This window comes from Mytilus edulis, chromosome 14, assembly GCF_963676685.1.
Source record: "Mytilus edulis chromosome 14, xbMytEdul2.2, whole genome shotgun sequence".
Taxonomy (NCBI): domain Eukaryota; kingdom Metazoa; phylum Mollusca; class Bivalvia; order Mytilida; family Mytilidae; genus Mytilus; species Mytilus edulis.
The window spans coordinates 21905778-21915850 of NC_092357.1; the positions used below are offsets into that span (position 1 = coordinate 21905778).

The 10073-nt window shown below is 31.2% G+C and overlaps 1 long non-coding RNA gene across 1 annotated transcript; it reads right to left on the reverse strand.

Moving 5' to 3' along the window:
• Nucleotides 1-2570: 2570 nt before the first annotated feature.
• On the reverse strand, nucleotides 2571-8508 carry LOC139503204 (uncharacterized). Its single transcript, XR_011659062.1, has 4 exons — nucleotides 8234-8508; nucleotides 6212-6402; nucleotides 4990-5128; nucleotides 2571-3723 (listed from the first exon to the last, which is right to left on the reverse strand). It is a non-coding gene; the product is annotated as an uncharacterized lncRNA (long non-coding RNA).
• Between the last annotated feature and the right edge of the window lie 1565 nt (nucleotides 8509-10073).

Below are 10073 nucleotides of genomic sequence, written 5' to 3' on the forward strand. Positions count from 1 at the left end.
CGTCAATTGGTTTGTGCATAGATCGGGTAACAAGTTTTATCGTTTGATTTTTTTAAAAAGTTTGTCATGATTTGTATATCTTACTTTAAGGTATTACTTTTGCCTATTATTGAAGGCGAAAGGCGAGAAACAGTTCATTATGTTAACGTTTTTATTTTCATCTCTGGTGTAAAGATCTGCATCTGAAGTTATACCAAATCTTTTTTTGAAATCAGCTATTTATTTTGATACTATTATATCGTTGTATGGACTTTATACTGGCTCTATAAACGTTTAATCCCGCTCCATTTGTTTTCACGTATCAGGAATCTGATTTTCAGTAGTTGTCGTTTGTTGATGTGATTTATAAGTGCTTTTCGTTTCTCGTTTCTCGTTTTTATTTTTTTATATATATCAAATCGTTTTTTTCCCGTTCGAATGGTTTATTTCTAGTCAATTCTGGGCCTCTTATATCTTGCTGTTCGGTGTGAGCCAAGGCTTTGTGTTGAAGAGCGCACTTTGATGGTTTTCTTTTACATCTTGTGACTTGGATGGAGGGTTGTTTCATTTGCACTCATACCACATCTTCTTATATCTATCTATATCTTACATGACTACCTCAATATTATATCTCTGTAAGATAAAATAACTGTTAATACCATTTTTATCAAGCACAGGTCAAAAGTCTTGAATTAAAAAAGTAGAATCACAATAATACTGAACTGCGATGAAATTTAAAACAGAAAGTCCTTAATCAAATGGCAAAATCAAAAGCTCAAACAAATCAAACGAATGGATAACAAATGTTATATTCCTGACTTGGTACAGTAATTTTTTATGTAGAAAATGGTGGATTGATCTGGTTTAATAGCTAGCTAAACCTGTCACTTGTAATATATCCTAAAGAATTTAGACATGAATTCAATAGAATGATGACTCCTTTAAACAGACCTACCACTTACTTCAAAATTAAAGACACGTAACATTGTTTTTTTATTATTCTATTTTTTATGGCTTGTTTTAGAGTAATAGTTTATTCTTTGACGAAATTAAATTTGCCACTAACTTTGGCATCGCTTTGTTAAATTGACAATAGGGGTTGTCTTTTTTGTATTAACAAACACTGTATGACACTAGAATAGAGCTGGCATATGTGAAGATTGTTAAAAAATATTTCTGCATAACTATTGGTATATGTTCCACTTAATTTGCTCGGTGTAGCTTATATTGAAGAACTGTCAGTCACATATATATAATACTACTACAGCATGCCCTGACATTAGCACATTTGAAAAACTATGAGACTGCAACAGTGTGATTTTAGTCTACTATATATCGTATAATTAACAGTAATGAAGATTTTTATTTTACCAACACTAGAGGAGTTTTACTGGAAGTACTTCAATCCATTCAGATGTTCGCTCATAAACAGTTTATGCATTTTCAAATGTCCTATCTTTGGCTCATAAGCCCTAACCATGTACCATTTGATGATGGATATTCAAGAACACCAATCCGCTATCAGCAACAATTATTGATAGTCCATTACACTTTTAACTGAAACAAAAACAAAAGAAAGATTGAATTGTTAATTTAAAGCATAATCAATGTTTTATAATTTAAGTGAATGTATATTGAACTTAATCTTGTTAATAGCGTCTATTTTTGATTTATGTATTGATATATTAAATCCACATTTTAAACTCTTTCCTACTCTCTATACAGTGATAATTGTTTACGTCTGATCATGCATTCGTGTTGAAAGTAGCACATATTCAGCTATCTGTAGTCCACCCATCTTTTGTCAGATATTGAATTTATTATAATAAGCAAGCAGTGACAATGATTTAATACTTTAATGGACCTATATTTGAAGAAGTTTTAACAGTTGTCATTTATTTTACCTGATATAGCCTGTGTATTGATCACCAAGTAGGTACGTTCTTCAGTGCACAGATGGAAAATTTTAACATCTAACAAGAAGTTCGGTCAATAAGGTGCGTGGGATCATCTTTCAAGTATGAGCAGAAGAAGTTGTTCCAATGTACTGTGATACTTTCACTGATTTCGAGATTACGCATCATTCAGTTTCGCAAAGAAAAAATAAAAAAAATAATGTATATAATTTTGTGAGATATGTATATTATAAAATCAAAATGAAAACAACTTGTATGTAAATTGAATGATTGTAAGTTCAATTAATTGTAGATTTCTTTATGGCGAGCAAAATTTTGGTATTTAAGAGGTTCAATAAAACGGATTTGCGTTCTCATTTTCAATTGTATAGCCTTATGAACAGTGATAACTTTTAATTGTAATGTAACATCAACATAAACTCATCATAGATGATATTGCATGGAACTACGTTTTGTAAGTTTCAAACATTACTAAGATCGTACAAAACATTTCAAATGTTAGATGAGAAAATCTAGATTAATAACATAATACAGAAAAGTTCTCTCTCTCTTAACAAAGGAACCATTTTAAAAAGCAAAGTAAATACATGATGTATTGTATGATATATGAAACACTTGTAAATGATATAATATTCCTTTATCGTAAATTATACAAATAAGTTACCTATACGAGTATATAAGTATATATATGCAATTAGTTATATGTTCAATGAATATATCGTCAATACATTGAATATACAAATGTACTATACAAATTATAATATACGTAAATACATTGTATATACAAATGTACTATACAAATTATAATATACGTAAATACATTGTACTGACAGTACTTTTTTAAAGGTTTTCACTATCTTTAAGCATTAAGTACAAATCTGAAATAATGTTGGAACAGTATAATGCGATAGTCATTAAACGTAAAACAGATTGTTTCCATATCTTGATCAATTAGTTCAAGCATGATGTAACATACTGGAAGTGGTTCACAATCTAACTCTAACAGATGACCACAAATGAATAATACAAATTCGAAACAAATAGAAAACTTCAGATATATAGAGCATATTGTGAATGTTTAACTTCAACTGAAGTAACGGTAAGGGATGACCATTCATTAAAGCCGTCTATTTCGAAACATCTTGATAACACCAATGATCACGTTTTAGTCAGGCTCATTCGTAAGGATTGACCCTTTTGCAGTACAAGGATGCATACTTAAGTCTCTCGTTCTCAATACCAGTTTTCAAATGATAAAGTAAAAAAAGATATTGCTTTCAATAAGGTTGAATTTCGCACAACGATAATCTATAGATTTTATGGTTCGATGATTTATAAAATAAAATGTGTTATGATTGCCAATGACACAGAAGTTAACTATAGGTCACTGTATGGCCTTCAATACGTGTGCTGTATTTCATAACATGCAAGGGGAAACCACGAATTGTACTGTTCAACGAATTCCAAATTAGTTGTATAATGATATGCAGACTTTTGGAAAAAACACAAATTCAAATATCCATGAAAGTTTTCTTCAAATCACAAAAATTGGTACCCACGAAAATGATCGAAAATATAAAAAAAGGAATGAATATTTTTTTTACAATGGCTTCTAACGTTTTTTTTAAACACAATCCTACCTTCATAATCTATTGAACAGTTGAGAAAACAGTCGATGCCGACATCGAACCAGTGAATACAGTGTGAAGTATCTGTTGAGTGTGTGCAGTTGATTAATTTATTTTCTGAACCAGAGCAATGTATGGCATCTAACCAAATGGTTCCTTTTCCATCTTCCACATTTTGATAAGGAATCATCTGTCCGGAACTATAGATCAATGAAAGATATAAGGGGTTAGATATTCACTACTTTTGCGTTCAAAGAATTAAATTTAGCTTAATACTTATAATGTTTCGTTGAAGATATTCTTCTAAACCATTTTAACAACGTTTCATTCCAAAGAAATTTAAAGAATAACGTTTTTGCCAGTAAATCAATACAAAAGAACTTCAGTGTTTTGATTTTCCAAGTGATATCTTTGAAAACTTAAGGATTGCTTGAAAATTTGTGAACTTAAACATAATGAGAATTATAGTGACACAGAGAAACATTTGATTCTAGTTGAGTTGCTCGGGCCAGTCCAGAGGGAACATTATTTGTCTTTTGAAAACTTATTAGGCTTTATGTCGATAAAAAATACAATTTCTATTTATATTTCAATACACATAATAGCCATCACTTCCTAGTGTAGGAACCGAGGTTGTTACCAATCGCTATTTATATTTGTTATGTTAATTTACATTTGGTATTAATCCAAACGGTAATCAGAATTTTAAACAGATAAATAAAACCTATGAGAAGCACGTTTGAGTCTATATGAAGATGCAATTGGTTTTGCAACTGAAAAATGAAGGGCGAAAGATACCAGAGGAAAAGTCAAACTTATAAATGGAAAATAAACTGACAACGCCAGGGCTAAAAATGAAAAAAAAGACAAACAGACAAAATAGAGTACGCAAGAAACAACATAGAAAACTATAAAATAAGCAAAACGAACCCAACCAAAACTAGGGTTGATCTCAGAAGCCCAGGAGGGGTAAGCAGATCCTGATCAAAAGGTGGCACCCGTTGTGTTGCTTATGTTATAACAAACCTGGTAAATAGTATAATTCGGTAGGACACATTCATGAAAATGACTTTGCCGTAACGTACACTTATATCTATTCATTAAAACAAACATATGTCGTTCCATATCTGATATGTCAAGTGTTCTCATATCACATTCAAGTTATAATTGTATAAAGAAAATAAGAACGGCCTGTTCCAATCGCCTTCTTAAGATCGATAAAGCGGGAAACTATTCTCTCGTTTCGTAATAAAAGGTTTTCAAGCACAGTTTTACCTGTAAATGTATCTAGGATATAGCATATTTTCTTAAGTATATCTGTTCTGAACAAAAGCTATTTATTTTTATTTTAAACCATATCTAGCCTGTAAAACGGACTTTTGTAACAATAAATTCGAAGAAATGATGAAGGATCTGATTTATTCTTATTAATACATTTGTGATACTGCTTTGAACGTTATACACACCAATATCCGAGCTGTCTACATGCTACTGCTGCATCAACATGATCAAAGTGATTATGACAAATTGTTCCCCATTCACCTTTATAATTAATTTCTAGCCGTCCTTTGTTTGCAGTCAAACTCGAAATTAAACGTAAACGACCTGCAAAGAAAATTAAGTTATGAAAATAGATGTTCACTTTATGACAATTGTTCAAACTTTACTTTTTGAAAGGCTTTTGGTAGATTTCTTTGAGCATAATTTGTTTTCCTATGAACTAATAGTTTGACAATTTAAATTATCATATTATCTGTACACTTTTGTATTCTTATGTAGCATTTTAACGGGTTCAACAGTATATTCAATTGCCGGATATTCCTAAAATTGCTATATGAGTAATATTATATTCATTAAAACTGTATATTTTTCTCAATTAATGCCATGACAGAACATCTCCCAATTGTATAGAAAATACAAATGTACCTATATATAAATAAACAGCTGCGCCATGAGCGCATGATACGCCCGACGTCTTGTAGTTTGACAATGTAAATTATCATGTTATCTGTACGCTACAAACATTTACCAAATATTTAAAACTAAATGTTTCTTATATTTCATATATATATATAGGAAGATGTGGTGTGAATGCCAATGAAACAACTCTCCATCCAAATAACAATTTAAAAAAAAGTAAACCGTTATAAGTCAATATAAGGCCTTTAACACGGAACTTTGGTTCACACCGAACAACAAGCTATAAAAGGCCCAGAATTACTAGTGTAAAACCATTCAAACGGGAAAACCAACGGTCTAATCTATATAAAATAACAAAAACGAGAAACGAGAAACACGTATAAATTACATTAACAAACGACAGCTACTGTAATTTACTATATATTTATAGATTTAGATTGTATTCTTATGTGGCATTTTAACGGGATAAACAGTATATTCAATTCCCGAATATTACTAAAATTGCTATATGAGTAATATTGTATTCATTTAAACTCTATATTTTTCTAAGTAAATACCATGGCAGAACATCTCTCAATTGTATAGCAAATACAAATGTACCTATATATAAAAAAAGATGGACACCAAACAGTTGAAAGTTGATGTATTTTAAAGGTATTACACCTACGCGTAAGTAGACTGAGTAAACTGTTCTGTTTTTACAATGTTTCCTTTCAATAGCCCTGTGCACTGCTCTAAGATTGCTTTGCACGTTTAATTAAAACCTACCTTCATCTTCTTCTAATGGACAGCTCAGATAACAATAGAGGCCGACATCGAACCAGTGACTACAGTGTAATGTATCGATCGAGTGTGTGCAATTGATCAATTTATTTTCTGAACCAGAACAATTAACATTATCAAACCAAATGGTTCGTTGTCCATCTTCCACAAAGTGATGGCGAATCATCTGCCCGGAACTATAAATATGATAAATCCATGAGGTAATATGTTCTATATATGGCGTTCCGATATTTTAAATATATTCAATTCGTTCGATAAAAAAAAAAGATGTGGTATGATTGCCAATGAGACAACTCTTCACAACAGACCAAATGACCAGAAATAAACAACTTTAGGTTACCGTATGGCCTACAACAATGAGTAAAGCCCATATCGTATAGTCAGCTATAAAAACACCAGAAATGACAAATATATATCAATTTAAACGCGAAATATTGGTCTTATTTATGTACAAAAAAATGAACGAAAAAAATATGTTACACAACAACAAACTACAACCACTGAATAATAGGCTCCTGACTTGTGACAGGCTCATACATACAGAATGTGGCTGGGTTAAACATGTTAGCGGGATCCGAACTCTAACCCAAGCCTGGGACAGTGGTGTAACAGTACAACATAAGCACGAACTATAGAAATCAGTTTAAAAAGGCTTGACTTATCAGATGGATACAAATATAAAAACATCTAACACAAAAACACAGAATGGATGTGGCCGGGTACTTGTAAATTCACCAACAAAAAGACACTAAGTACTGGTATGAGAGTACTTGCAGTTACCGACAGCTAGTTCAAAGCCACTGTCAACTAATTCAAAAAATCATGCATCTAAGGCTAAATTATCAATCAGTACATAAACAACGTCTAACGGATTTAGTGTAAAGAAGCCATAAACATATGACATACACAGTCCGATGAACTTGTGCAATGATAAGATACATTTTCCGACAAATTTTCAATGATCAGTTGAATACTTGAAGACCATTTTTACATCGATGCGTTCAAAATAACCATAATGAATAACTACTTATATGTAATTTACAGTTATTCAATTCAATTTAACCTCTTAATATTACATTGTCACTTTATGACCATGAGATTCCGAAAAAAACAAGTACCTCCTGTAAAATTTGTTAAGTTATATGATGGAGAATAAAGTGATTTATATACAAAATTTAGTCCTGGTATCTATGATGAGTTTATTTACAACCTCTGGGTCAATGCCACTGCTAGTGGAGATTTATTTCCCCGAGAGTATCACAGGCCCAAGTAGTCAGCAGTTTTTGAGCTGACATGAATTATCATTGATATTGTTATATTTATAAATTAACTGTTTACCAATTTTTTTTTTAAATAATAAGGCTTTTTCTACCTCAGGCATAGATTAACTTAGCTGTATTTGGCAACACTTTTAGGAATTGTGGATCCCAATGCTCTTCAACTTTGCACTTTATTTGGCTTTTTTTTAACTGTTTTGGATTCGAGCGTCAGTGATGATTCTTTTGTAGACGAAACGCGAGTCTGGCGTATATACAAAATTTAGTTCTGGTATCTATGATGAGTTTATTTACAACCACTTGGTCGATGCCACTGCTGATCGAGATTTATTTCCCCGAGGGTATCACAAGCCCAGTAGTCAGCACTTTTTGTGCTCAATGATATTGTTATATTTATAAATTAACTGTTTACAAAATTATAATTTTTTGAAATAATAAGGCTTTTCTACCTCAGGCATGAATTACCTTAGCTGTATTTGGCAACACTTTTAGGAATTTTGATATCAATGCAATTAAACTTTGTACTTTATTTAGCTTTTTTGGATTCGAGCGTCACTGATGAGTCTTTTGTAGACAAAACGCGCGTCTGGCATATATACAAAATTTAGTCCTGGTATCTATGATGAGTTTATTTAGAGAAACAGTTGTTTTAAGAGTAGTTGAGTGTGGCAGTGCAATCGGAACTATATCTGTCCTATGGTAGCTAGCTAGGCTTTACATGTTAACTCACCAATATCCGAGCTGTCTACATGCTACTGCTGCATCAACATCACCAAAGCCAGTAGAGCATATTGTTCCCCATTCACCTCTATAATTAATTTCCAGTCGTCCTTTATTTGCAGCAGAACTCGAAATTAAACGCAAAAGACCTGCGAAGAAAATGTTAAATTAATCAGACTTTACTTTTCGGAGGTCTTTTGATAGATTTCGTTGTGTATAGTTTTTTTCCTAAGAAGTATCAGTTTTACAATAACAAATAGTGTGTTATCTATGCACTACAAAAATGCTACATAGTAATATGATATACCTGACTGGGAACAACCTGTACTCTTCAATACGGAAGGATTGACAATTTTGACTGAGAACAAAGTGAACTCTTGTTATGCTATGGCTATCACTATTTATTTAACAGTCTATCATTTTGTCTATATGTTTGCTTAATTATTGAGGCATTAAAAATAAAGAAAGTTGAAAAACCTTTGAAAAAATTATAATTTCATCAGTTTTTGGTTATGTTACTATGACAACTGAAAATATATAATGTATTATCATTATGCTTCATCAAACTTCAATCATTAATTTAGAACAGGGTGAATAAGTCATGACATTTTTTTAATCCATTTACTTGCATGACTTATCTATGAATCGATAATTGAAAGAAAAAAATATTTGGTGATTTTTGCTAACTTCTGAGTAATTTATTTTACTCATTTTAGACCACAGTAATGCTTATATAAGCTGCATTACAATGTATCATAATATTTGTTTACATTTACATATAAGCCTTGTGTTGTAGCTCTGAAATCATGGTATTTGATCTCCTTTTGTCTGTTAGGTAGAAACTCTTGCACATCAGATGTTTAACATTGCAAAAACTTGAATTTTCAAACTTCTTGTCCTGTTGTCATGGTAAACGTTGTTCGTAGAAACAAAAAATGTTTCCATTTGATTGTCTTGTGAAACTGTATTATTCTGTGTAAGTTTAACAAAAGATATGGCAACATTTGTCACACTTTGTACACCGATTTTGAAAGATGTACAAAAAACTGCTTTTGATCACTATGTCGTTAGGGGTCACAAAAACGTTTTGCGGTCAAAAAATAGTCTGGTGACACATATTTTTTTAAAATTTTTTTTAAAGCTCATTCTTTTAGCCATCTTATGTGAAATTTAAAAAAAATATTCATTGGACCAATTTTTTGGAAATTTGAGAAAACTAGAAGTTTTCAACAAAATCTGTGTTTTTTGTGTGCAGCAGTGTTGATGAAATTGGAAAAGAAATTAATAAATATGAATAAAACTGCCATTATTTGTGTTTTTTTTTACATTTTTAATGACAGTTTTGTAATAAATGAAGAACAAACCTTTAAAAATATTTTCAAAGGCTTGAAAAAAATCCAGAGTTTCTACATCAGGTATGTATTTATGCATAGACGTGATATACCAACTTTGGTGACCGTTACCATGGAAACAAGTCTGGTGTCATGCTATTTTTAACTCACATTTTCATAGAGGCCATTGCATAGTATAAGTATGCACATTGTAAGAAAAATTCAATGGTGAAAAAAAATTTGCTATATCTGTAGGGATCAACCTTAAGCTTTCTTATTTGATTTGTTTCTGATTTAGATTGTTTATCTGTGTTACTTCACTCGACAGTATTCAATTTTCCTAAATTCCACAAATAATTTTATTAGTAATATAATTAAAAAACATACTATGAAACAACATCTCTCCATTGCATATCAAATAACAGTGCACCTTTATCATATATCAAAGACGATATACAACAAACAGTTATAAATTGACGTATAACTATCTGTATATGTACTTCACCGAAGTAGACTGGT